Here is a 25429-nt window from a genome sequence, read left to right as displayed (position 1 = left end):
TGGTGCCTGATCCACGGTGGTCAGGACAGCGAAGCTGTAAACGACAACTAGAACGATTACCGATTGCGATGTAGGGGGAAATTATTCATCGTAGCGACATTCGCATGCACTCTAACTAATTATTAGGCCAAGATGTTTCGACCGCCTGCGACTTGGCTTGCGCTGCTATATTCTGCACCCTGGAAGAGTGGACCATAGAGGAGAGAAATTCGCTGCGCCTGGTACGTACGCTGTTCCTCCGTAGTCATCATTATACGAAGCCTTCCCATTGCACTGTCTCATCACAAGTGAGTTCCTAGGCGGATTCTTCTTTTATGTATGGAGGTGTAGTTACGCCAACCCCTGCTTCGTATGCTACAGTTAAGTTGCCGTCACCATGGCAGCTCGCGCCACAGCAATCTTTACCGGGAAACGTTTGCGGGGAGCGCGAAGTGCTTCGCATTGCATGTAGGCACACAAGAGCGTTATCGCCAATTATGTGGTTCGGATGCGTGTTTTGAGTTTCTCTTTTATTGAAAGTATGCTGTTCTTTACGTTATATGCACGATTCCATAGAATGCATGCACTGTTCCTTTTGCTGAGTGCTTGCACCCTCTCACTTACAGGGGTATCAGCCATTGCATTGGGTGGTATGAGTCAATAATGCTGAATTTTCTGTCTACATTACGCCATGGAGAAAACCCAGGGATCCTACCCATAGACAGCTTCGCTATAAAAAAACAAAGAATGGTGGCAATGGCAGCGCCTGAAGCAAACTTCAAAAGTCTGGCCTTGGAGCCATGGAGAGAGTTTTCGAAAAGTCGATATTCATTTGCCAATCTTTGGACCAGTTACACAAGTCAGCAAAATAATTGTTAAGGACAGCGTGATCAGTAGGAGATTTAATGGTTCGATATAAAACGCAATCATCTGCAAAAAGACGCATTTTAACTCAGGTGTGTACGGGCAAATCATTATTATAAAGCATGAACAAAAGAAGACCCAGTACTGAGCCTTGGGGAACCCGTGATGAAACAGGCATCAAGATTGAGTTAGTAGAGCTGAAACATACATATTGAGAACGATGGGAAACAACGTCCGATATCCAGCCAACCAAAGATCCATTCTTTAGTATAGCGAACAGCTTGTACATAAGTTTAGGGTGCGAGACAGTGTGAAAGGCGTTTGCAAAGTCCATAAATATAGCATCAATCTGAGCACCTATGTGTGAAGAGATGCTGATGTCATGAACGAATTCTGTCAGTTGAGTTACAGTGCTAAGGCCATGTCTAAAACCATGCTGGAAAGTGCCTGACATTTTGTTAGTTTCAAGAAATTCCATAATCTGTTTAAAGAGGATGCGTTCGAGTAATTTACATGAGTGTGCTGTTACGGAGATTGGCCTATATCTATATAACCATTGTACGTTACCCGACTTAAATAATGGCAGAATTGAAGCAAGTTTCTACGATGGAAGAAGGGTGGTGGTTGAGAGAGATTTCCAGACGACAATTATTAGATATCGGCTGCACCAAATGGAGTATCGAACCAGAAAAACAGTTAAAGTACTGCCAGGACATCACAATTCTTCGTGTCTAATTTTAGGATTAAGTACAACCTCAGGAAACAGTGATATATCGTCTATTGTAGGGTATGGTTTGCAATCAAAACTAAGGGTTACAGAGCTATGAGTTGCAAAAACAGAGTGGAAGTTGGTGTTAAAATAAGAATCTATTTGTTAATTATTAAGGTGTCCGAGGAAGACCCAGGTCGTAGGATAGGTTTCCAAATTTTTCGGGGATTAGCCATCATTTTTTTCGGCAAGGTTACCTTGTAGCAAAATTCTTTTGCAGCAGCCATTTTAGAACAGAGTTCCTTTTTTAGTGCTATAGAATTGAATGAGTTTTGTTAAGTCACGGCACTAGTAGCAATAGATACTGCTGTAGTGACGCCACGTGTCTGTCTGGATTCACATGATCGATGTAACATGCTTCAAAACATGCCCTTCCTTCCACATTTAGGTGTGCAAGAGCTGACCTAGTTCTGCACTGCTCTAAATTACTTGTCTCTTCCATTCTTCCATTGCTTCCATCTTGCAAGGCTCTCCCACTATTTTTTAATGGAGATGGGCACAAAAGTCTTGAATCTGTAAGACCATAGAGTATCGAAACCCTAAAATAAATGAAGTAGATGGAGGTAAGGATGGCGCTGCAGTCTATAAATCCGCGTGTAACAACCTGCACTTCGTAATTGTGTAAAACCCGCGGGGAAACAGATACGACGTCGCTGTGACAAGTGTCTCAATTCCCAGCGCTGCCGCCGCCGAAGCAGTGGCGATTACTTTTTCCCGCCCTCGGAGGACAATCTGGCCGCTCCACCCGAACGCTTTCATCCTGCTCCAAATTAATGAACCGAAGATGGCTCTGAGCGTGTTTCTTTTTCGCTGCAGAACTGGAAGAAACGAAGAAAAAAACAGAAAAAAGAAGCTACGCATGAGCCCCAAATGCGATCAGTAGCGTAATATGAGCCTTGAGACACGAATACCTTCGACGATCCCGAAGAAATGAATGGGGATAAAATGAATTGTGCAGTCTTAGCGGCTGTAATGCATGAAAAAAAAAAGATAATAAAAGAAGACATTGTGGCTAAGGTTTGAAGCTGGCCGCGAACGTGAAGGAAAGAAATTAGGACGAGAGAAAAGACATCATGTGAGCCAGCAGCAAATGGTGCAAGAAGCGCAGAATATCATTTATTGCGAGCCCGGGGGAAATGGCTGAGGGTCTCTGTACGCGCAGGCTTTTGAGAACTCGAACTCTTGTGTTTAGTAGTCGGCATGCGTGGTCTTTATCTCTATGAGCAGTTCGGAGATTAGCTGAAAAGCGAAAGTACTCCCCATACCAGCGCGGACCTCAATCTTGAGCGTTTGTAGCAGAGAACTGCACTATTCTGCAAGTTTTCTTCTAATTATGACAGAAACAAGTAATTTTTCTCTAGTTTAGAAACGAAACGCTTCAGCCCAGAGGCTTTCCGCTGTCTCGTAGCAGCCCATAAAATTCTGTTACGAGTTTACACACTGGGTCGTCGTAAATTATTCCAGACCTAATACTAAAGCCTCCCACGTCCCTCCACTCGGGATGTAAATAATGCTAGTAAACTTCTGCGACATTTTCATGTGCCACATGCCTTTAAAGCGGCTGAAGTGCTCCTTGCGTTTCTGCAGCACTGGATGCATAGCTAAAGAGACAAGGCAGTGGACACAGTCATTGCGGCAGCGTTGATGGGAAGGCGCACTTGTTTATAGTAAAATTTTACACAGCGCTACATCGGATTATAATCTATGCTGAGTTGTATTGTGCGAAGAATATTTCGCAGAAAGCACTTTGAGCTTATACTTTCAATTTAAATTCAGTTTAATGCCTCATGGGCTTATTAGGGAGGAAAAACTCCTTTAGTGTAGGAATGATGATGCTAGACTCTCCGCCCATCAACAAAATTACTACGTGTAGAGTGGTCTCCAATGGCCAGACACTTGACGGCAGTTTCGCTAGCTGGTGAAGCTCATAACATCATAACTATGGAATTCAGCGCAAGTTGCTTGAAATAGATTCTGTTAATTCCATTTCTTGCTTCAATTTTCTCTGCCACTCGCACTATCACGTGGCGATGCTACAGCATATTGTGCCGCTTCTCACCGAGCGCCTCCGTAACTAGTGCTTGTGCATTCCTCACCTGAACGATTATCAGTACCGCGTCTAACATCGGTGGTTGCGACCAACTTCCACAGTAGGTCTTTGTGCGTGGCCTTTCTTCGATGTGTGAATGTGAGTCTATAACTTTTAGGCTGTGCTGGATATATCCGGTGCAGGCTCGCACCGTCCATCGTCTTTAGACAATGGGCTGCTTACGTAGAGAGAGTAATGATGGGGCCTACCTTTTGGGGACGTCATCTAGGCACGCATCTGCGATAGCGCTGCTGCTATAGCCTTTAAAACCAACTGAACCGGGAGGCCTCCTCTAAGTGCCTGAAGGGAACTGACAGGTGCGTTTGCGTGGTGTTGCCTTATGTGGCATGCATGCGTGAATAAGCAGCTGAATGGGTAAATACGCGTTTCTGCCTGTACGTTTGAGAGAGAGTGAGAGAGATTTAAACATTTGTATTCTATACTTTTCGCATAGGATGACGTCCTGTCATGCAGTGTCCCCTACCCCCCTCCTCCTAAAGGAATTAAGCTTGTCCAGTTATCCCATTCAAATGCATGTAAAAGGCAGAAAGAATGTAATATGTTGCATTTATTAGAATAAACGGGTTTATACAAATTTAGTAAAACTGAACTTGTATTTATAGCATTGCGGCTTTTGTGATAATTTTCTCGGCATTCTAAGGTAACAATAAATTGATGCACGAAGTTTACAAATCGATAATTTTGTAGCGATGAAAGATGTCGTAGTTGTATTGTTGAAAGCAGACAAAAGGCATACATTAAGTTTACGGCTGCCGTCTTAAGCCTTACGAGTGTTTCGCAAAAGCGCTACTGTGAAATCTGTACTACGCTGGAAAGCGATGTATACTACATCAATTTTTTGCTGATTTAAAGGTCTCAATTGGTACATTAAATATAAGTGTGACGTCATTTGCATTGCTCAGTTACATTGTGGCAAACTTCATTCTTCATGTTTCTTTAATTAGAAAATATTCAATATCCTTGCAAAAAAATTGACGGCGTAGAAATAAAAATATACTCACTACAATTCGTAATCTTTAACTTTCCCTTGCTGATAACACGAACATGATCAAAATTGGTGTTGTTGACGGTGAGAAACCTATGTCTCCATGCCCCTGCCCATGCTTCTTTTCTTTTTTAATATGAAATTAAGAGAGAGGTTGGCACCATTATTCAAGCTGGCTGCTATATTTCGCTTGACGAAAAAACGAGAAGCACAATGAAACCTCTAGGGGGCGAATAACACCATGGCCAATCCAATCTATTCAGGAGAGCAACGTTTTACTTTGCGCTTTCTCTTAAGAGGTTGATTGCAAAGTGTGTATAGAGTCCACTATTTGTTGGATTTTACACATAGCAGTATGTGTACAAAATGCACGTTTGCAGACTGTGTGACAGCAGCGACAAACGTAATTTCTTGTTTTAGTTGTAACATGAAAACCAACCTGACAGCGAGTCCACGTCGATTGTGGTAAAAAAAGGAAAGGCAATTAGGCTACCACGTCCCCATCGCAAGAGTTGGCTACGCGCAATTCGCGAAAGTTCTCATCTCCTGCGTTCGCTGCGACCAGGGAGAGTGAAGCATATTTATGCTGCGTTCTCTCGCAAGAGGTATCCCATCGAGCAAACTTAACTATCTTTATTTGCACTAAAACTCTTCGGCGTTGGAATCAGCTGTTCAGAAGTGCGTTAAGGACATTTAAATGCCTTTTTTTTATGGGCAGCCTCTATATCATACGGGGTACCGAAGTACCCCCATTCAGAGTGTGTGTAAGGAAATTGGAGGTACTACATAGCACTGCTTGCCTTTCTTCGCCATGCCCAAACTTTTCTTGCATTTCACGGATAGTGTTGCAATAAAGGCTACAGTCGTTTTTTACCTAATGAAGGCTTGTAATGATTCTCAAGCACTACATAATAAAATGAGCGCACGAGCGGCCTGCTCACGCCTATAAGGACACCACTATCGGTACTGGCCCATTTGGTGCGTCATACGAGTTTATGGAAAAGCGGTCCTGTTATGCGCCAGCGCGACAACACAATTGGAACCAAGAAGTACTAGAATCCGCGAGCTCCATTTTACGCGCTGCGTAAGGTAGGCCAACAAATCTACAAATAGTCGGATGATTAAAAGAATATTTGGTCTCAATTAGCGATAACAATGACTCATTACATTCATGTCTGGGTAAATTATAGCGAAGTGCTTCCTTTTGGTTCCTGTGCTTCCTGCTCGTTACCTGTTAGCATCGGCTTTGCGTGCTTTTTATATATCTCGTTGCGTAGATTTGTTTCTCAGCTTATAATGAGTAGGCCACTCACGCTACTGTCTTACCCAATGAGTCTGGAAACAGGCATTTATTGCTGAGCCTGAAATCAGGAAAATAAAAGAAAGAAAAGTTGACAGTCACTTTAGCCTACGCTAAATAGGATGAAGGTGAAAGCCCGGGCGCTCACGAGAGATTGTTCAGTTACTTCACAATGTCATTCGAATGCATTGTAGTTCGTATTACTTGTTTTGTCCCATCAGAGATCATGATTTCGAGTGTTTTGGGAACTATATCTTAAATAACCATGCCTTAATTAACACAAAGGTCATGGTTTCGAATGCCAACAATGGTCCTGAGTTGGACTTGTAATATTGGTACCGTCAATTTTGGTGCCACTAAAGGTCGTGGGTTCGAGTATGTTAATGAACTTTACCTTAACACCAAAGGCCATGGGATCGACTCCCGCCAATGATATTGCGCTCGTCCATCACTGGTTGTTCCATCATTTTTGGTGCCATTAAAGTTTGGTCCCACCAAAAGTTGATGGTTGGACTCCCACCAGAGGTCAGTGGTTCGAGTGCCTTAGTTCGAGTGCCTCCCACCAATGGTCCTCGATTCGACCATCAATGGTGGCTCCATCAATGTTGGTGCCTGTGAATTTTGGTCTTACCGGAGTTCGAGGGCTTGACTCCCACTAAAGGTCGTGGATGCGAGTGCCTTAATTAACTTTACCTTAATTAACGCAAGGGGCGTTGGTTCGACTTCCAGCAATGGCCGTGAGTGCCACCGTCCAATTATGATGCCATAACGCTGGACTCGCAAATTTTTCTCTCACGCCTAACAACAGATTTTGCGATGCATGAGGCACCTAAGGGAAGGGTTTCGCCTTAAAAGAAGCATTTGTTGTTGCATAGAAAAAAGAACTAAACAAGAAGTTTTTAAGCAGGAAAGCGCCTTTTGCAACGACACGCAGTAAACCAAGTTCGGGTTACCCGGCAAGTCCTTCAGTGAGCGCCACATTGATCCGAGCAGCTCATCGCAAGTTTGGAATTTTAATTAACTTCGCCTGTCGCTGCACGCTGTCGAACTTTCATCGTACTGTAAGTGCGTGCAGGGCGCTCTCGTCAATGTCATGCAACACCGTGCTTCTCGTTGCCCAGCCTAAATGTTGGAAGCGCTCGTGCATGGTGGATATGCCCGACAACAGCTGCACCGGTATCCCGCACTTTGTAATAGTGGATCGCCTGGTAACGCTTGATTGTGGATGAAATTAGCGTTTGGGGGTTCTCAGCGCAATCTACAATATGTGCTCTCGTAATAGACAATAGAGGCAAGGAAGTAAACTAAGTGAGCGCTGTGGCATTGTGATGTTATGGTTTTCGACTGATAACAAAGATACATCAGCGATAAAAAGTTAAAATCAGAAAAAGAATATCGTACCTGTGTTAGTGATATTGTCGAAAGCTTTCGTGAAGCGATCTATATTTTTGTTGTCGTTTATAACGTTGCTACTTCGGCTTTTTTTTTTCGTGGATGTTCCTTAAACTCTTCGCGCCTGCGCGTAGAGCTATAGACGTATTTTAAGTTTCAATGAAAGAGTGACACAGCTAAGACTGGAGCAGTCGTGTCGTTTTTCTTTCTGTAATCTGAATTCGTGCTCATAGCGGGAACAGAAGTAGAGGAGGTTTTCGATACGCTCCTTGACATGCTGAAAACTTACTCCTACAAGGAAAGACAATTTCGATATAAACCACGTAAGCCCAAAGCCCCACAGTGAGCCTGCACGCGATCACGGCGGGAAAGGCAATAGTGGCTGCTGCAACTTCAACGAAAAATTAGGCTGTGTATACGAAGTTACACAATGTCACTTTTTCGCTGACTTCATAGCTCCGACTTTAAAAGTGTGAGGCGACTTTGCTACCATATTATTGTCTTTCTCTGCCCACATTTAGAGACATGTAGGGTAGGCTGATAATCAGACGACTCGGAGAAATCTATATAGCAGCACTGATTACGGTTGAAACCTCAGATTCAATTCCAATATCGCCATGCCTATTTCACAGTGCTTGTGAAGCGTTCAAGCGCAACTACAATTGCACGTTCTTCCGTAACCCTATCGTTGTAAATATGACCATGCAATTTTTTTCAACACACAGCTGAACGTATACCGGACAACGGGACCTTGCCGCGCTTTCAACTGTACGGCGATGAGCGACGCTCCAGACCTGGGGCCTGCGGAGGCGCAGCACCGTTGAAGCCGCCGACGGGCTATGACCTTCGCTACGCTCATTCTCGGAAGACCCCGACGCAACGGCCACTGGCATATTCATATCGGGCGTATCGACCAAAGCATAAGCCAGTAAGTTGCAGATTCATGCGTTGCTCACCATGAACCTCTCTTCTCTCCTTCCACCCTAGCTCCTTCCCTATACTATTAACCGTAGCCCTTTATACAAGGGCATAAAAATGAATAGAGGCTGTAAACTCTGACAAGTACGTGAAATATTCGAATCAAATAGAATGTTCTGGTTTTAGCTGCCAAAACCCCGATGTTCTTTTCAGGCACACCGTAGTGGGGAACTCGATCCAGGATAATTTTGACTGCCAGGGATCTTTATCTTGTCCCTATTACATGGAACACGGGCGTTATTTGCATTTCGCCTCCATCGAAATGCGGCCACCGCGACCACGATTGCACCGCTCTACCTCGTGCTTATCAGCGCAGCCTCATAGCCGCTAAGCCACCACGGCGGATGAAAATATATGATGCCTACCCTCAATGTGCAACAAAAGTAAAACAAAATGTCCCACTAGTGCTTAACGTTATGTTCGCGTACCTGAGTGCTTCCATGCAAGCCCCCCAAGCGGAGCGAGTTCTTTATGCATTCAGTAGGAAGTGCCTATTAGGTAATTAGACACCCTTTGCACGAACCGCGCAAAGCAAAATGCAGAAAACCTTCCTTTCGGGTTCCTTTCAAAAGACACTTCGGGAAGTTTTTCAGCACGTTTCATGTCCTGAATGCACGCGTATGGAAGGACTAAAACGGGTCGTAAATGAAGCCCGCAGTGACTGGAGGTCCCAGAACAAAAATAACATCGTTTTGAGGAATGAGCAAATAAATAAGGTGCAATTATTAAATTATGACAAAAAGGAAAACGAAAATCTGGGAGCATGCGCAGGAGAACCTGCAGAAACTAAGTCTAAACATTAGAGCGGCGCCATTCCATCATTTTGCCGTACTTCCATTTTCTGTCCGATACTTGTCTCTGAAACACGGAACAGCCGTGACACTTCCGCCGGCAAACTCATAGATGAAGTTTCCGCTGGCAGGAATACAAAATTCCTTCGCTTTTTTTTCTTGCTTTTCATTTTGCTCTGTATGTTCCATGCCTCGACTCCTCCCGATCGCCATGCGCTGTTGGCTGCAGACGTTCTCCTAATTAACGCTTATATAATTGACAGAGAGAACATATAATGATAGCATTACGGCTAATAAGATATAGGAGGGCGATGAGTCCATACAATTTACCCAGCTAACACGTAGCTCTTAGAGAAGACCGCACTTGAGCCCCAGGGACACGCACATATCGTGGAGTCGGGGGTTCATTTTGAACTAATTGCGGCGATAGAAGCAAGGAATGACGAAATAATTAGTAGTTCATGAACGAGTTTATTGTACATGTGTTATTTCTTGAATCTCTCATAGGAAAAACATGCTTTACACTCTTTATTCCCGAATATCACGAAAATAGGAAGGACACTCGGCGTAGAGCGATCGATCCTAAAGTGCAGTTTCACTCATGGCGCCACATATGATATATATGTCAAGGAGTCATAAGTCATGTTCAAACTGAACAGCGCTTTGCTCTTCGTCTTCAGATATGAGATAGTGTTTCCCTGCTTGCTTGCTATTTACTGTATTCGCTAGGCGCATACGAATACGCTCCTTGTAAAGTACCTATACCAGCGGTCTTCTGGAGTTAATTTGAAAGAAGAATAACCAGAAGGATAATGGGCCTGTTTCTTAGGCAGGCAACTAATGTTCTTGGCCCTGCCCTATGACAATTCCGCAATATCTTAATATAGCTGAGAAACTCTTTTCCTGCGTTTAGCGCTATTGGCACAGCACGGGCCTGTACAAGCCTTCGCTTCAGGAAGAACACAATCAGAAGCCCTCCAATCAATGGCCTAAAATAAACAGGCAGACTGTTTTTAAACAGCCTTCAGGCAATGTACTTTTATTTCGACGTACGAAAGGAGCGTGTATGGTTGATCTTGCATTAATAAATTCGGATCTTGCGTCTATCACAAAAATTCAAAATGACGTGGGCCTATGCGCAAACACGCCTGGTAATACCAAACTGAGCATAGCTATTCATGCAGTCACGACACGTAAGTTTTAATATCTACCGTTGAGGCTGACATGCGCTGGGGATAACAGAAGCCCAAGTGTGTACGATTCAATTTCTCGTAGATCCTTGATGGCAAAAAATATTTGCTTAGACTGGTTTTCAAAGTGGAAATGATAAAGCGCGCCATAGATATGATCAAGTTGAGAAGAACCATACATAATTAGGCCGGCTAGCAGTTGGTATCTGTATTATATAGGCTGTTGTATATATATATATAGGGCCTACATTGCAAAGTTGAATAAGCTTATTTTGCAAAAATGGCTTGTTGGTCCTTCCAGTAGCGAATCAATGAGGATGCATGAATATGTTTTGTCTGGTTATGGAAGTCCCTCTAAACGCTATGGTAGCGTTCCGTCTAGCATGTGCAGTGGACGCATAGTGGCGCTGGCGCAGATAGAAGGGTATTCGAGCCTCCTAGACGGACTTCCGTTCTGTCAGGTGTTGTGCGCGTTATGCCCACTTCTGCGCAAGGGTCGAATTTTTTTAGCGGCATGTAAGCACTGTCGGCGCATGTGCATTTGACCACTCCGTTTCTGTAGAGTGCTCACAGTATGACGCAAGGGCAATTTCGAAACTATGGCGTTGTTTCATTTCCGCGGTTGAGTTGCATCTGTAGCGGAAGCCTAGTTGAGACTGCAACATGTTTACTTGGGACTAGTCCATGCTTAGAAACCGGTTACAGAGACAATTCCATATGGCACTATTATGTACTGAAGTGTAAAATGTGTTCGTTGTAGATTTTTGTTCGTGCTTCAATAATTTAGCGCACTATATATAGCACTGCAGAGTGACATGTATATATGGTCCATTGAAACCGTGGCATTTGCAGGTATCATCTAGCAAGTCCTTTATGATGGCAATCTTTCGACCCTTTCATTATGCAAAACCATTGCCTTCCATGGGAATGAGCTAGCGCAGGTCATAATTCCAACCCAAGGAGATTCTAAAATAAATTTTTTCATCGCCCCTGATTGACTACTCAAAAATAGAAAGAGTCAAGGTTTATTTCGTTTAAGTTGTCAACTTCATCCGCTTCACTACCACGAAGTTATTTAACCGCCATGGTCGCTCAGTGGCTACGTCGTTCTCCTGATAAGCACGTGTTCATGGGTTCCGAAGCTCTCCCCTACACTGTGAGCAAAATTTAGCCGAGATTGGGGTATGGGACACTCATGCGCTTTGAAAACTGCCCTTGTTCTAAAGTATTACCCTGGCATGGTGCAGCAAAATGCACTACACTACATCGTTTTACTACCACCTCTAAGAAGCGTAGTAACAGGATGTCATTAACCGACTTATCGACGTGCCCAGTTTTAGGCCCCGTGAATAGAAAAAAATCATAGGGGGTTTAAAACCACTTGATCTAATAACCTTCCTCAAGATCACGTGATTAAACACTACCGTTATACTCCGCAAAGCCCTCACGACCTCCGTCCCTTCCAGTTAAACCTGTGCTCGGCGACAGGCGCAGCCTCGCTATCGGGAAACGTGCCGTAGTGGCGCATCGACCACCAGGGCATGTCGAAGGGGAGCACGTACGGCAGCGCCGATCCCGTAAGTGCTTGCTTGGGCTTGCAACTGAACAATTTAAGGTTGTCAGTAGGGTGAGCAGCGAACACTGTTTACGGAGCATGATCGTATTTGTTTGTTTGTGAAAGTATTCAAGCAGTAGGCCTGTTTCAAATCCACCGCAGATCCAGCGGCCGTATCAAGCCAGCCGTCGCGACGCTTTGTCGTCTTTGTTTCCCACGCTACGAGTCAATATGATTCCACTGATTCAAGATGAGGCCACATATTCTCGAAAGAACGACACTTGGCGCCATAATCGGTGAGCTGTCCAGAATAACTTTCACGAATACCCGCAAAACCTTCGTGCAGGGAATAAAAGATAGTGCGGCTATCTTCCCAAACAATCTTCACACGGATGAAATGGTAGACCCGTTTTAGCATGCAAAAATCCGGACAGCAGGGGAGTGAATTTTTAACCCGACTGGTACATAGTATGAAAAAAAAAACACCACCGGTAATGCAATGCGGGACAAGCGGTTTACTCCTATTTCGCGTTATTCTTGTTTACAGTGATAGAGCAGTCTCTTATAGCCGCATTTTAGGGTGTTAAACACAGTCAATGAATGAGTGTACGCAAATAATTCTTCCGACTGAAAGCAAGAATGTGCTCGTGTTAGCCTTGCTTGTACTGCATATAATGAGCACGTGCATTTTACGCGCCGCTTCAACTTGTGCAAAGCTAGCTGAATGCTCAGGGTGCTTGGCTTTCAGCCCCTATGTGACAGGTCTATTGAACGGACAGGTGGGAGGAAGGGCGTGGTCAACTCCTATCACGGTGCAAGCCTGATGGTGGATCGCTCAACGCGCTCAGGTGTAATTTAAACACAATAGCATCGCACGCTAAGTGCCATAATTATTTTGCCTAGAGTTGTCCTGGCATGTTAAGTACGAAGAAATGCGGAAATAAATGTGGGACAAGCGCCTTTCCTCGTAAATACTTTGCGTCATTGCATAGTCCGGCCATCCCAGCGTGGCAGCTTGATGCTCTTCCACTTACGCCATTGCCTGTCGTGGGGTCTTGGATACTTATATAAAGGATTTGAAAAACCTTTCTGACCAAAAGAAAATGTATACAACGACCCTTGCGAAATGTTTGAAGCATAGTTGCATCAACAATAAATGTAAACTTTGCTTTTAGAAACTCCTTCCTATTGTAACATTCGAATGCCGAAAGTCTGACCATCCAACAATTTATCCAGTGCGAGTTTGTTTATGAAGAAAGCCCACTGGCACATAGCTGCACGAAATATTGCTGTATTTATAACGATATACTCTTGGGCCCGATACAATGTACAGAAGGTGAGAGAAAAAAATGCGAGCGCACGATCAACGGTTTTGAAAACGACAGGCAACAATAAATGGTAGAAGAGACAGTAAACAACATAGAACGAAAAAAAAGGAATATACCTGACGTGCGCCGTTCTTTTAGGAAGTTAGTCCTCTCCTCTGGATAAGAAATGATGAAACGATTATGCAATTTCTCGCGTCCAACCAAGCAATCCTTTTTCGCACCCTCATGAGCTCACTGTACATGCAATAGCCAAGAGCCCTGCCACGACCAGAGCCGCCAAATCCGAGATATGGAGATACGCACTCCTAGTATACGGAATTTTCGCTCAAGATATGAGCTGCTGTTCCTGCAACTAAAATGTTTTGTAGTGAAATTCTGCCACTGGTTATTCAATAACACAATAATCTAGCTTTATTTTCACATTGTAATTTTTTTTCCTTTATGTTACTTAAACATTGTCCTGTCATGTTTGATACTTCATATATATTTCTTTTCTGAACATTGTTGATTTTGAATTTTGCTCTATTGTTAAGGCCACTCCACTCTGTAAACCTCTACCTTAATGTTGAGAAAATAGAAACACCATCAGTGGATATTTTGTCTCCAGACATGGGTAGGCACTGTCGCTGGTAACACTTCGTTGAGCGCAACAGCTCGGTACTTGTTTGCTTGTCGTTGCCTTTATCCCGATTCAAATCGGCCATCGGCTTAAGTTTTGTCTCTGTGCATCCCAGGGCGGAGAATCAGCAGCGCTACAGCGCTAGCTACACAGAGCTTGATGAAGAACAATAATAGAAGAAGCGGACTACCAGAGATGGCTGCAACGCGCAAAGGACGAGGACAGAAAAAAAGGACATGGCACAGGAGCTGTAACATACCTTCAGACAAGAAAGATGTGAGTCATCTGCTCAAAAACACATGCGATTACATTGTTAAAACTAGAAGGCATACGGTATTTTTGGCTCACGTTCCATTACTTTTTGTTGTCTTTTTTGTTTCTTTCATTAACCACTACCTTCTCTTATTCCAATTGCCATAAGGGCGTTAAAGAAATAAAAAAATAAACGCACAATTTTCGTTGCTGGTAGAGTAGAGAATGGCTTGAGAGCCATGGAAGATACCGCGGGTATAATGTACCGATTCAATTCCAATTGTGTTCCGTTACTCGCTTAGCTAGTTGTCCAAACAGTGATCCAGCGCAGTTTTCACCGGCATTGTCCAGCCGTAAGCGGTTGCTGATAAAGAGAGACCAGGTTTGAGCGAAAGGGATCATTACATTAACCGGCTCCTGCTCATGTAACATCTGTGACTTCGCGAAAAATTTCTTACACAGTGGGTTACGCACAAGAGAAGCTTTCGGTACACGTACCCAGAAAACACAACGTGCGCAGCATTATACGAAACATCTGGGCCTAAATGGGGCATCCCGCTGGTGACAGTCGTAACTCGCCTTCTGAGCAACTTCGCAAGCCGGCTCACGATCTGAGGCAATTATTCAAGGGACGTCAGCACAGGCTGAGCATCCAGTGTCTAGAGACTACTCGGAACACTACCAAATAAGAGGAGAAGTGAGAGTTAGAAGTGTATGGAAGCAAATATTCATTCGTTTAGGTAATTATTATGCACAATAATTGAAAAATAGCGGACAGTAGCATAGGTCATGAGGAGTTGTCGGTTGACGTAACAAACGGAGATGCAGAATCTCGTTTCCTGCTACCATCATAGACGGGGAAATCATGGAAATCATTTGCGTGAGCATGTGTTTGAGATGTGTTTAGAAAAATTCATAATGTTAGAGATGACATGCTGCCTTGAAGGTTTGATTAGTCAAATAATTGTTCATTCCTCATATAAACGTATCACACTACCATATTAGAGTTAACGTTCTGTATGTCGTTAGACACAGTGCAGAGGTGAAGACCTAATGAAGCGCGAGCGCTGCCCTAATCTGTAAAACCAATGCAGTCGCGCGTCCACCTTTCCTGTTCCAACTAACATTGCCAGCTACTTTCGCGAAAGGGGATACGGAGAATGCACGGAAATTATGCCACCATGTACTAACCCATCATGGCGTATGGCGAGTGCGTAGTTAAATAAACGAGAATGTCCGTCCAGAGTGGTGCTACGCCATCTCGTCGTTGCAAATAGTCTGGTCAAATATGAAACTTCACGGTGGGACGCTGGCCACCTTGCAGTATCCGCATGAAGCAGGCGCGATGCGACGACACTTGCGCAAACTGCGGAGGTAACGCATTGCCCATTCCAACGTCCTCTGAGCACACAAGACGTGCTGCTTCAGTAACAGAGGGAGCTACAAGGTGCATTAATCCCTCGCCCTAGAGCACGGTGCCTTAATTTCGCCACCGTTAGCGAATGCAGCCTTAATCGCCGCTCAGTTCCTGCGCATAAGAAGGCACGTAGCTCGGCAGGTGGTGCGATGGCGAGGTGAGGCATTTTTCTAAATAGTCTATGAAATGAAAAAGCTGTTCATTATGGGTGCACACTCGTGAATTGCGAGAGTGAAGGCTCTGGGGCACTGCCTCAGCGCGCAAAGGCAATCAACATGCGAACACAGCGGAGGTGCTGCTTGTTGTTTCGCTATCAGCCGATTTTGCTCGAACCAGCGGCGACCGTTCAACGACAAAGGCCTTTGCAGACTGCAGCTGATATTCTCTGTTTTGTGATGTATATACTCCGTTCCATACATACCAGTCAACGCTGTGGACTTCTTGATGTGGCTTCGTTGGCACTTGGATCTATAGTTGAAAGTGTTTTACGGCAATTGCGCGCAACTGCCTTTTTAAAATAGGCTTAGTATTGAATGAAACAAGTTTTAATCCTTGGAAACAAACACAGTGTGGTAAACGACTGCTAATACGTTGTTTTAGATCATTTTTTTTAATTTTTGTCGTTCTTTTCGGGTTTTTATTTACAACCCATGGCGAGGAGCCTCCCGTGCACGCCTGCGCGACTGAACGTTGTTGGCGCGCAGCGAAGCATAGACGGAACGCGCGAAGTTAAAACTTTTCTTGGCCGAACTCCTTGCGTGGCTTCCACAGCGTTGACTGCTATGTGTGGAATAGAGTATAGGTGCAAGCTGATTTCTATTGGCTTCTGCCACCACTCGCAATTCACCGCCATTCCAACAACGGAAGATAAATTACTTGCAAATTGCCTTAACTTCTGTTCAAGCAAAAAAAAAAAAACAATTGTTGCATTTGAACACAGTCGGTCACAGAAGAAAGAAAGCGTGACGATTTTCCACTTTAAGAGAGAATGCATGCTAACCGAAATCTGTGCTCAACCAAGATAGGCTTCACTCCAACCACTCCTACTCGCGCATTTCGCTTGTGCACTTGATGACGATTTGGAATTTTAGTGGCGCAGCAGCCGTTTGTAAAGCCGCCAGAATGGCTAACTGCTTAAAAAAGTGCGGCGCTACCCTTCAGCTGGAACTTGTGAGACATACAAAGTGAAATACGTTAGCTCTAAAAACGACCATTCTGCAAGGAGGGGCACCGCAGTTGTAGCCTCAATTGATTCGCTTTCAGCGCGTAGTACGGTTAAGTCCTATGGAAAAGGCACTGCAGCGTAAAATGTTGTCCCGCCATTACAAAACGCTTTTCTGGAAAAGATGAATTGCGGGTCTTCACCAAAGCGAAATATATTCCGGATTTAATTTTTTTGGTGCGCTGAAATCCACGCTGTGAATGTTGTTGGCCAGCGAAGCGGGGGTGTCACCTGATCAGATAGACCACTGTGACGTAGCCTTGAACTATTGAGCAATGCACTGCGTGGAATACTCTGCGTGGCTTGCTTTGGGCAGGAACCGCTCCGTCCTGCCTAGCCTGAGCACGACGCCGTGTTTCATATTGACGCTGCGGTTTCTGTCACCACTTATCATGGTCACGCAGCTCATCGGGAGCCCTAAATATTCTTGGCCTTCCCATAGCGCTATCACAACACAAATAAAATCGTTGCTAGGTGAGTTCTTCTTTTACCGTGAAGCTGTTAGCCTCTCAGGGGTCGGAATTTTTGGCGTCCGCCTACGTTGGCAAAAATGTGCACCAATCCCGGCTGCAGTGCAGTGCACTCCAGGAGCAGTAGCTCGTGCCCGCGTAAGGCAAAGGCTCTCGACATTCAGCAAAGTGAAAAGAAGAAAGCACACATTTCACGATCCAAAGCCCCCCATGGGATATGATGGAGGGAGTTTTGGGGGCTTGCGGATCGATATAAGTACACAATGGTTTTTACAGTCCTCCCCCAATGCAGTGCGCCAAAAACGGGTGTCGAGCCCGCGACTTCGTCCTCTGTAGCAGAACGCCGTCGCCATTGAGCTATTGCAGCGGGTAGGATCAGATTCTTCTAAAGCATAGTCACTGATATCACAGATAGGTTTACCATGGAATCCAGTAGATGTAGGGATTGAAAAAATGGACGTTGCACATTAGACACGGGAATCAAATTGCTCGTATGGTGCATGAGACACGAAACAGAAATCTTTTGCAGAAGGATCCCAATGACTCGACCTGCAAAGCCTGGACCGCAGCAGTGTAGTGCTGGCTGACTGGCTCCAAGACATTTGCTTAGCAAAGCGAAAAACTTACGATGGGAAAATAGATAGAAAAACAATAAGAAAGATGGAAAGCCCAATTACTGAAGTTTATAAATATTTGCGTACCTCAAACACTAATACATTGCAATACTTTTCGTCATGATTTAATTGCCGTTATAATTTATAGGCCTCCCTCCGGAAAGATCAGCAGCTTCTTGTCGTATATAGGGGATACACTTCAGTGCATTGCTAACACTAACAACTCGCTTGTTGTACTCGGTGATTTTAACATTAACATGAAATCAGGTAGTGTGGCGTCTAGAGACCTATCTGATATTTTCTCGAGATATAATTGTGAGAATGTAATTACAGCGCCGACAAGGATAACTGAATATAATGAAACTAGTATTGACTTGTGCCTCCCTCCGGAAAGATCAGCAACTTTCTGTCGTATATAGGGGATACACTTCAGTGCATTGCTAACACTAACAACTCGCTTGCTGTAATCGGTGATTTTAACATTAACATGAAATCAGGTAGTGTGGCGTCTAGAGACCTATGTGATATTTTCTCAAGTTATAATTGTGAGAATGTAATTATGGCGCCGACAAGAATAACTGAATATATTGAAACTAGTATTGACTTGTGTTTCACGAGTTGTCTATGCTGTGATGTTATTTCTGGTGTACCAGCATCTGATATCAGTGACCATCTTCCATTTTTTGTTATCCTGCCTATTCATAAACATTAGTTAAATAATTCAACACAACATTCTTGTTACAGAAAATATAATGAGAAAACATTAAACCATTTTTACGAATTAGCCCTTCAGTTGGACTGGTCTGAAATATACAAAAAAAAACCCAGCCTTTGTTACGATATATTACTAAAAAGATTATAGCGGTATACGAAATTGCTTTCCCACTGACTCGTCGTACGAAACACAAGAGGTCGAGAAAGCCCTGGATAAATATAGAACTATACAATAGAATTGTTCATAATAACAAACTTTCCGCCAAGTTTTTCCAAAGTAGAGATTTAAACTTACTTCATACTTTTAAAATAAGAGAAATAAACTAAGTTCTGACTTGAATAATGCTAAGCAAGAATATTATACCAAGATGTTTTTTGAGAAACGTACTCCGGAGCAACTATGAAAAGTTTTATTAAATTGGGTTCGAAAACTAATCCATTAATACCAAACAAGATCAAGATCGATGGAACGTGTTATAGCGGTGCCTCTTTGTCAAATAAATTTAATAATTACTTTCTAACTGTTTGAGAAAATAAAAATGTTGCCTCTACCGGTCCAGATCCTACTCACTATTTGCTTAATTGTTCGGCAAGTTCACTCTATCTCGAGCCGACGACGCCATAGGACGTAGAGAAGTATGTATCACAACTGAGAATTCTTTTTCTACTGGAACTGACGATATTAAAGCGGAAGCAGTGAAAACTAGAACTAATGTAGTTGCACCCGTCCTGGTGCACATATGTAACCTAATGTAAGAAAAATGAATATTTCCGCCACAGTTAAAAACGGCAAGGGTGTACGTCATTCACAAAGGCGGGAGTCATGATGATCTGAATAAATACCGCCCAATCTCGGTTTTATCTGTTTTCTTAAAAATTGCAGGAAACGTTATCAAGAGCTCATTAACACAATACCTCACTAATACATCAGCATTAATAATTGATAAGTATGGTTTCCAGAAAGGAAAATGCACTTAAATTGCACTTATCAAAATAAAAGACAAAGTTATTAGTAATATTGACACTAAGTGTATTACACTTGGGATATTCCTAGACATCAAAAACGTGTTCGATTCTATTAAACTTGAAATATTACGAAAATTGCCGTTTTATGGAATCAGAGGTATTGCTCTGGAGCTTATTAATAGCCATTTATGGTCAAGAATACAGTGCACAGTTATAAACGGCGTTCCATCTGCTTTTGGCACAATATGTACAGGGGTTCCACAGGGCTCCATTTTAGGGCCGTTACTTTTCCTATTTTCTTTTATTGATATTATCAATGTACCTAGTTCAGCTGATATGGTTATGTATGCAGAGGACCCAAACATATTTTTCTCTGGTAATGACTTCTTGAACACCATAGCAAATGCAAACAAATATTTGCCTGAACTATCATTATGAGTAAATGCCAATAAACTTCAGCTAAAATGTAAAGAAAGCGAAATTGATAGTGTTTAAACCTAAATATAAAATTCTAGCCTTCGAGCCTGTCCTCAGTTTCAGAGGGGAAAGCATTGAACGTGTGAGGTCTGCACGTTTTCTTGGTGTGGTCTTCAATGATCAGCTAACCTGGACTGAGCATAATAATTACTTGTGTTCCAAAATATCATGCTCTGTTGGACTAACGCATAAATTAAGGCTTCTTCTACCAACCTGGTTAAAAAAACAACTTTAATTACCCTTATCCAGTCACTTCTTCATTACTGCTTATTTGTAATCCCCGCAGGGGCGTCTGCATAAGTAGACGTTTGGTGATTTGCGACACCACGTACCCGAGCACACGAGGGTTGGACCCTCCCGCGTGTAGCCGTGCGCGGCTTAGCCGTGTCTGGGGAAAAGGGGATTCTGGGGGTTGAGCCGATGCTGGGTGTTTGGACCTTTAAGGCCCCCCGGCGGAGGCAACACACCCCTTTGGCCTCTGCTTCACATAGACGGCACCCCCGGACTGACCCACCCGGGGGAAATCGGCAGTCGCCTTTTCCTGTCTCATCCTCTCGAATCTTCGTCTTTTTCTCTTACTTTTGACCTTTCCTGTCTTCTCCTCTCTTCCATTTACTTCATTCTCCTCGGCGGCAAGGGTTAACCTTGTGTGGGATAGGCAACCTTGGTTATAACAGATTTGGTTATTGTAGTGTCGTACAGCTGGCGCATGTAGGCAGTCTTTTCACGGTCCTGCAGCGTCCCCTTGTTGGGCTCCATGGTGGGTGGCTGGCGGCGCTGCCGAATTTTCACATATATCTATGGCAAGTTTTTTTCCAACACTTCCTGATCGCCCTCATAAACGAGGGCGCACCGAAGAAGCTTTCAAATTTTTTGGCCGAAATCATGACAATTTCCCAAGGTTTCATGTAGTACATTCCGAGAAAAAAGAAAAAGCAGCTAGAACTATCTCACCTTTTCTTGTGGCGAAGATACTTAGTGAAGCTTTTGGCCCAGGTTACAAAGTCTCTAAGTTGGCAAGTGGCGACCTCCTGTTAGAACTGCGTGATAAGACACAGTACGAGAAACTCTCTAATCTAGTATCTTTCGGGAGTCTTCCAGTGACGGTCACACCACACCGCGCAATGAACACCACCCGCGGAGTCGTTTCCGACGCCGATCTGATGGAACTGACTGAAGCCGAACTACTGGAGGGCTGGAGCGACCAAAATGTGACTAATGTCAAGAGAATAAAGATCAGACGCGATGGCAAGGAGATTGAGACAAAGCACTTAATTCTAACTTTTGCATCAAGTATGCTACCTGAGACGATTGAGGCTGGCTACATAAAGATCCGTGTCAGACCGTACATTCCCAATCCTCTCCGATGCTTTAAGTGTCAAAGATTTGGCCACAGTTCACAGAACTGCCGAGGCCGCCAGACTTGCGCAAAATGTAGTGCCCAAGAACACCCATCTGAAAATTGCGAGAATGCTCCACACTGCGTGAACTGCGATGGTGAACCCACCGCGTACTCGCGGTCCTGTCCATCATGGAAAAAAGAAAAAGAAATATTTACAATCAAAGTTAAGGAAAATATATCGTTCAAAGAGGCACGCAGGCGGGTAGCATACCTGCCAAAGAAAAGCTTTGCCGAAGTGGCGCGTCAGGGGGCAGCGTCACAACGGCCTCCGGCGACTGTCCGACCCACACGCAGTGAGTCGGCAGTTACGCCATCTGCCCCCACGGTGGTTGCAGCTAGCGCTCCTCCGCCAACCGAGGAAAAGGGGCCATCGACCCCGAAGGTGGGCGCAGCCGAGGCTGCCTCAACCTCCCAGGTCCCTTCCAGTGCTGGCAATGGCCGGCGCAGCCACATCCCTCAGGGAACCCCATCGACCTCCGGGCTGGTGGGCGCAGGGGTCTTGCCCTCCAAGGCGGGACCTTCCCTGGTAACTTCTCGCTCACAAGAGCATGTGTCCGGCGCCTCACAAGAGGCAATGGACACCACACCTACCCCCAAGGCGCCCCAGGCGCCTAAGGAGCGGCGAGGTTCCCTCGAACGCTTCAAAAAGAGCAAAACCCCGGTTACAGGGCCTCGAAAGGGCTCTGTAATCTAAGACATCCCTTCCATTTCCGTAAACACAGCACCAATTAAATTTAACATATGGATACACAAATCATTCAATGGAATATCAGAGGCCTACTTAGGAATCTTGATGATTTGCAAGAACTCATCCACAAACATAATCCAAAAGTGCTGTGTTTACAGGAAACACGCTTAAAATCTAAACACACAAACTTTCTCCGTACGTATGTTACGTTTCGCAAAGATCGCGATAATGCGACGGCATCATCAGGTGGTGTTGCGATTCTTACTCATAGAAGTATTGCGTGTCAGCCTTTACAGCTACAAACGCCCCTTGAAGCAGTGGCGGTTCGAGTTGTCCTACTAAACAAACTCATCACCATTTGCTCCCTTTACATACCCCCGCATTACCAACTGAACAAACATGAATTTCACTCCTTGATCGATCAATTGCCAGAACCTTATGCTGTTCTTGGCGATTTCAATGCGCACAGCTCCCTGTGGGGCGACTCTCGTATAGATGCGCGAGGTCGCCTTGTTGAACAGTTCCTTTTTTCTTCTGGAGCGTGCCTTCTCAACAAGAAAGAACCCACATATTACTCTCTTGCAAACCGATCCTTTTCGTCAATAGATCTTAGTATAGTCTCCCCGTCTGTGCTGCCTGAACTTGAATGGGAAGTTACCGACAACCCTTACGGTAGCGACCACTTCCCTATACTGCTAAGATCATATAAAGAAAACGAATATCCATCATACGCTCCTAGGTGGAAGATTGAGACAGCTGATTGGGAGAAATTTCGATCTCTAACTAGTATCTCATGGGCTGAGCTGTCTTCGTTAGGAATTGACGCTGCAGTCGAGTTTTTTACAGCATTCATAATAGATGTCGCATTTATATGCATATCAGAAGTAAAAGGCTTGGCCTGCAAACGGCGTGTCCCATGGTGGAACGACGATTGTAGGATCGCTCGTAAAAAACAGAACAGGGCGTGGGGGTTGCTACGCGCTTCTCCCACCGCAGAGAATCTAGTCAACTTTAAAAAAGTAAAATCCGAAGGCAGGCGAACCCGCCGACAGGCCAGACGAGAAAGTTGGCACAAGCTTTTATCAAGTATTAACTCGTTTAGGGATGAGGCCAAAGCCTGGAACAGAGTAAATAGGATTAGAGGGCGGCAAACACATTCACTCCCCCTAGTAAACACACAGGGAGATACACTGCAAGATCAGGCCAACTCACTCGGAGAGCACTTTGAGAGCGTATCAAGCTCAAATCATTATACGCAATCCTTCCTAAAATATAAACAAATAGAAGAACGTAAGCCATTAACAAGAAAAGGTCGAGAGAATGAGCCTTACAACCGTCCTTTCTGTATTGCCGAATTGAGAGCTGCCTTGAGCGCATGCAACAGCTCCGCACCAGGATCTGATAGAATCATGTATGAAATGCTCAAACACTTACAGAATGACACGCAGGTTACACTACTCACACTTTTCAACACCATTTGGGATGCAGGGTACCTTCCAGCTGCATGGAAGGAAGCCATTGTGATCCCTGTTTTGAAACAAGGCAAGGACCCTTCCTCAGTGGCAAGTTACCGCCCGATAGCCCTCACAAGTTGCATTTGTAAGGTGTTCGAAAAAATGATAAATCGGCGACTCATCTTTTTCCTTGAACAGAGCAAAAATCTTGATCCTTATCAGTGCGGCTTCCGAGAAGGACGCTCCACAACTGACCACCTTGTACGTGTAGAAGCAAATATCCGTGACGCATTTGTACACAAACAATTCTTCTTATCTATATTCCTCGATATGGAGAAGGCGTACGATACGACCTGGCGTTACGGAATCTTAAGAGACTTGTCAGAAATGGGCATCCACGGTAATATGCATAATATAATAGAAAGCTATCTGTCAAATCGTACCTTCCGAGTAAAAGTCGGCAATGCACTTTCAGGCCCTTTTACGCAAGAAACGGGTGTACCCCAAGGAGGCGTGCTCAGCTGCACGCTCTTTATAGTGAAGATGAACACGCTTCGTGCTTCATTACCACCCGCCATCTTTTACTCTGTCTACGTGGACGACATTCAAATAGCTTTCAAATCTTGTAACCTCGCAGTCTGCGAGAGACAGGTACAGCATGGCCTGAACAAAGTCTCAGTATGGGCAGACAAGAATGGATTTAAGATCAATCCTAACAAAAGCTCTTGCGTTCTTTTTACAAGAAAGAGAGGCCTGGTTCCGGATCCTTCTTTAGAACTGTGTGGACAACGAATACCTATCAGCAAAGAGCACAAGTTCCTAGGTATCATACTTGACTACAGACTCACTTTCGTCTCCCACATTAAACATCTTAGAGAAAAATGTCTGAAAACAATGAATATAATGAAACTTCTATCCCAGACTACGTGGGGTAGTGACAGAAAGTGTTTAATGAATCTATATAAAAGCCTCATTCGATCGCGACTAGACTATGGTGCCGTGATTTATCACTCTGCCGCCCCGAGCGCACTAAAGATGCTAAACCCAGTGCACCATCTAGGAATCCGACTGGCCACTGGCGCTTTCAGAACGAGTCCCATACAAAGTCTATATGTAGAATCAAATGAATGGTCTCTCCACCTACAGAGATCATACATCAGCTTTACATATTTCCTTAAAATACGCTCCAATCCTGAACATCCATGTTTTCATAACGCTACCGATATGACGTGCGCTACACTTTTCAGCAATCGTCCCTCCATAAGACAGCCTTTCTCGCTGCGTGTGAAGGAGCTTAGCGAGGAAATGCATGTCCCACTCCTCGGGCATCGATTAATGCACCTAACCAAGCTCTTACCTCCTTGGGAGTGGCAGGTGATACAGTGTGACATATCCTTTATAAAAGTTACAAAGCACGCTCCTGAGGCCGAAATCCGAATGCATTTCCTAGAGCTCCAGCAGAAGCACTCCTGCGCAGAGTTTTACACAGATGCTTCGAAGTCAAATGCCGGGGTATCCTATGCAGCCGTCGGCCCATCGTTTTCGGAATCCGATGTACTGCATCCGGAAACAAGTATCTTTACGGCCGAGGCCTACGCACTACTCTCTGCTGTAAAGCACATAAGAAAATCGAAACTTCCGAAAGCAGCGATCTATACAGACTCTCTCAGCGTCGTGAAGGCCTTAATGTCACTCAGCAAACATAAAAATCCCGTATTTAATGAACTATATTCGGTCTTGTGCAAAGCGTGCTCAACTAACCAGAACATCATAATATGCTGGGTCCCTGGCCATAGGGGAATCAAAGGTAACGTTCTGGCGGACGAGATGGCCACGTCAATCACATTGCAAGCTGTTAACCCTACTGCTGCAGTGCCTGTCACAGATCTGAGG

At 44.4% G+C, this 25429-nt stretch overlaps 2 long non-coding RNA genes across 15 annotated transcripts in view; one reads left to right on the top strand and one right to left on the bottom strand.

Annotated features, from left to right (window-relative positions):
* LOC135914706 (uncharacterized) overlaps positions 1-25429 on the top strand; it is a 137256-nt gene that overhangs the window by 27954 nt on the left and 83873 nt on the right. For all 14 annotated transcript variants that reach the window (XR_011512133.1, XR_011512130.1, XR_011512127.1 and 11 more), the window contains 4 exons: positions 8125-8327; positions 11825-11935; positions 12076-12209; positions 13976-14136. This is a non-coding gene — a long non-coding RNA (uncharacterized lncRNA). The remainder of the gene's footprint in view (positions 1-8124; positions 8328-11824; positions 11936-12075; positions 12210-13975; positions 14137-25429) is intronic.
* LOC139056078 (uncharacterized) overlaps positions 1-25429 on the bottom strand; it is a 36269-nt gene that overhangs the window by 9316 nt on the left and 1524 nt on the right. Inside the window, exon 3 of the long non-coding RNA XR_011512140.1 lies at positions 6034-6068. This is a non-coding gene — a long non-coding RNA (uncharacterized lncRNA). The remainder of the gene's footprint in view (positions 1-6033; positions 6069-25429) is intronic.

The sequence above is a fragment of the Dermacentor albipictus genome, chromosome 2 (genome assembly GCF_038994185.2).
Source record: "Dermacentor albipictus isolate Rhodes 1998 colony chromosome 2, USDA_Dalb.pri_finalv2, whole genome shotgun sequence".
Taxonomy (NCBI): Eukaryota; Metazoa; Arthropoda; class Arachnida; order Ixodida; family Ixodidae; genus Dermacentor; species Dermacentor albipictus.
This window is presented reverse-complemented; position numbering and strand designations above follow the sequence as displayed.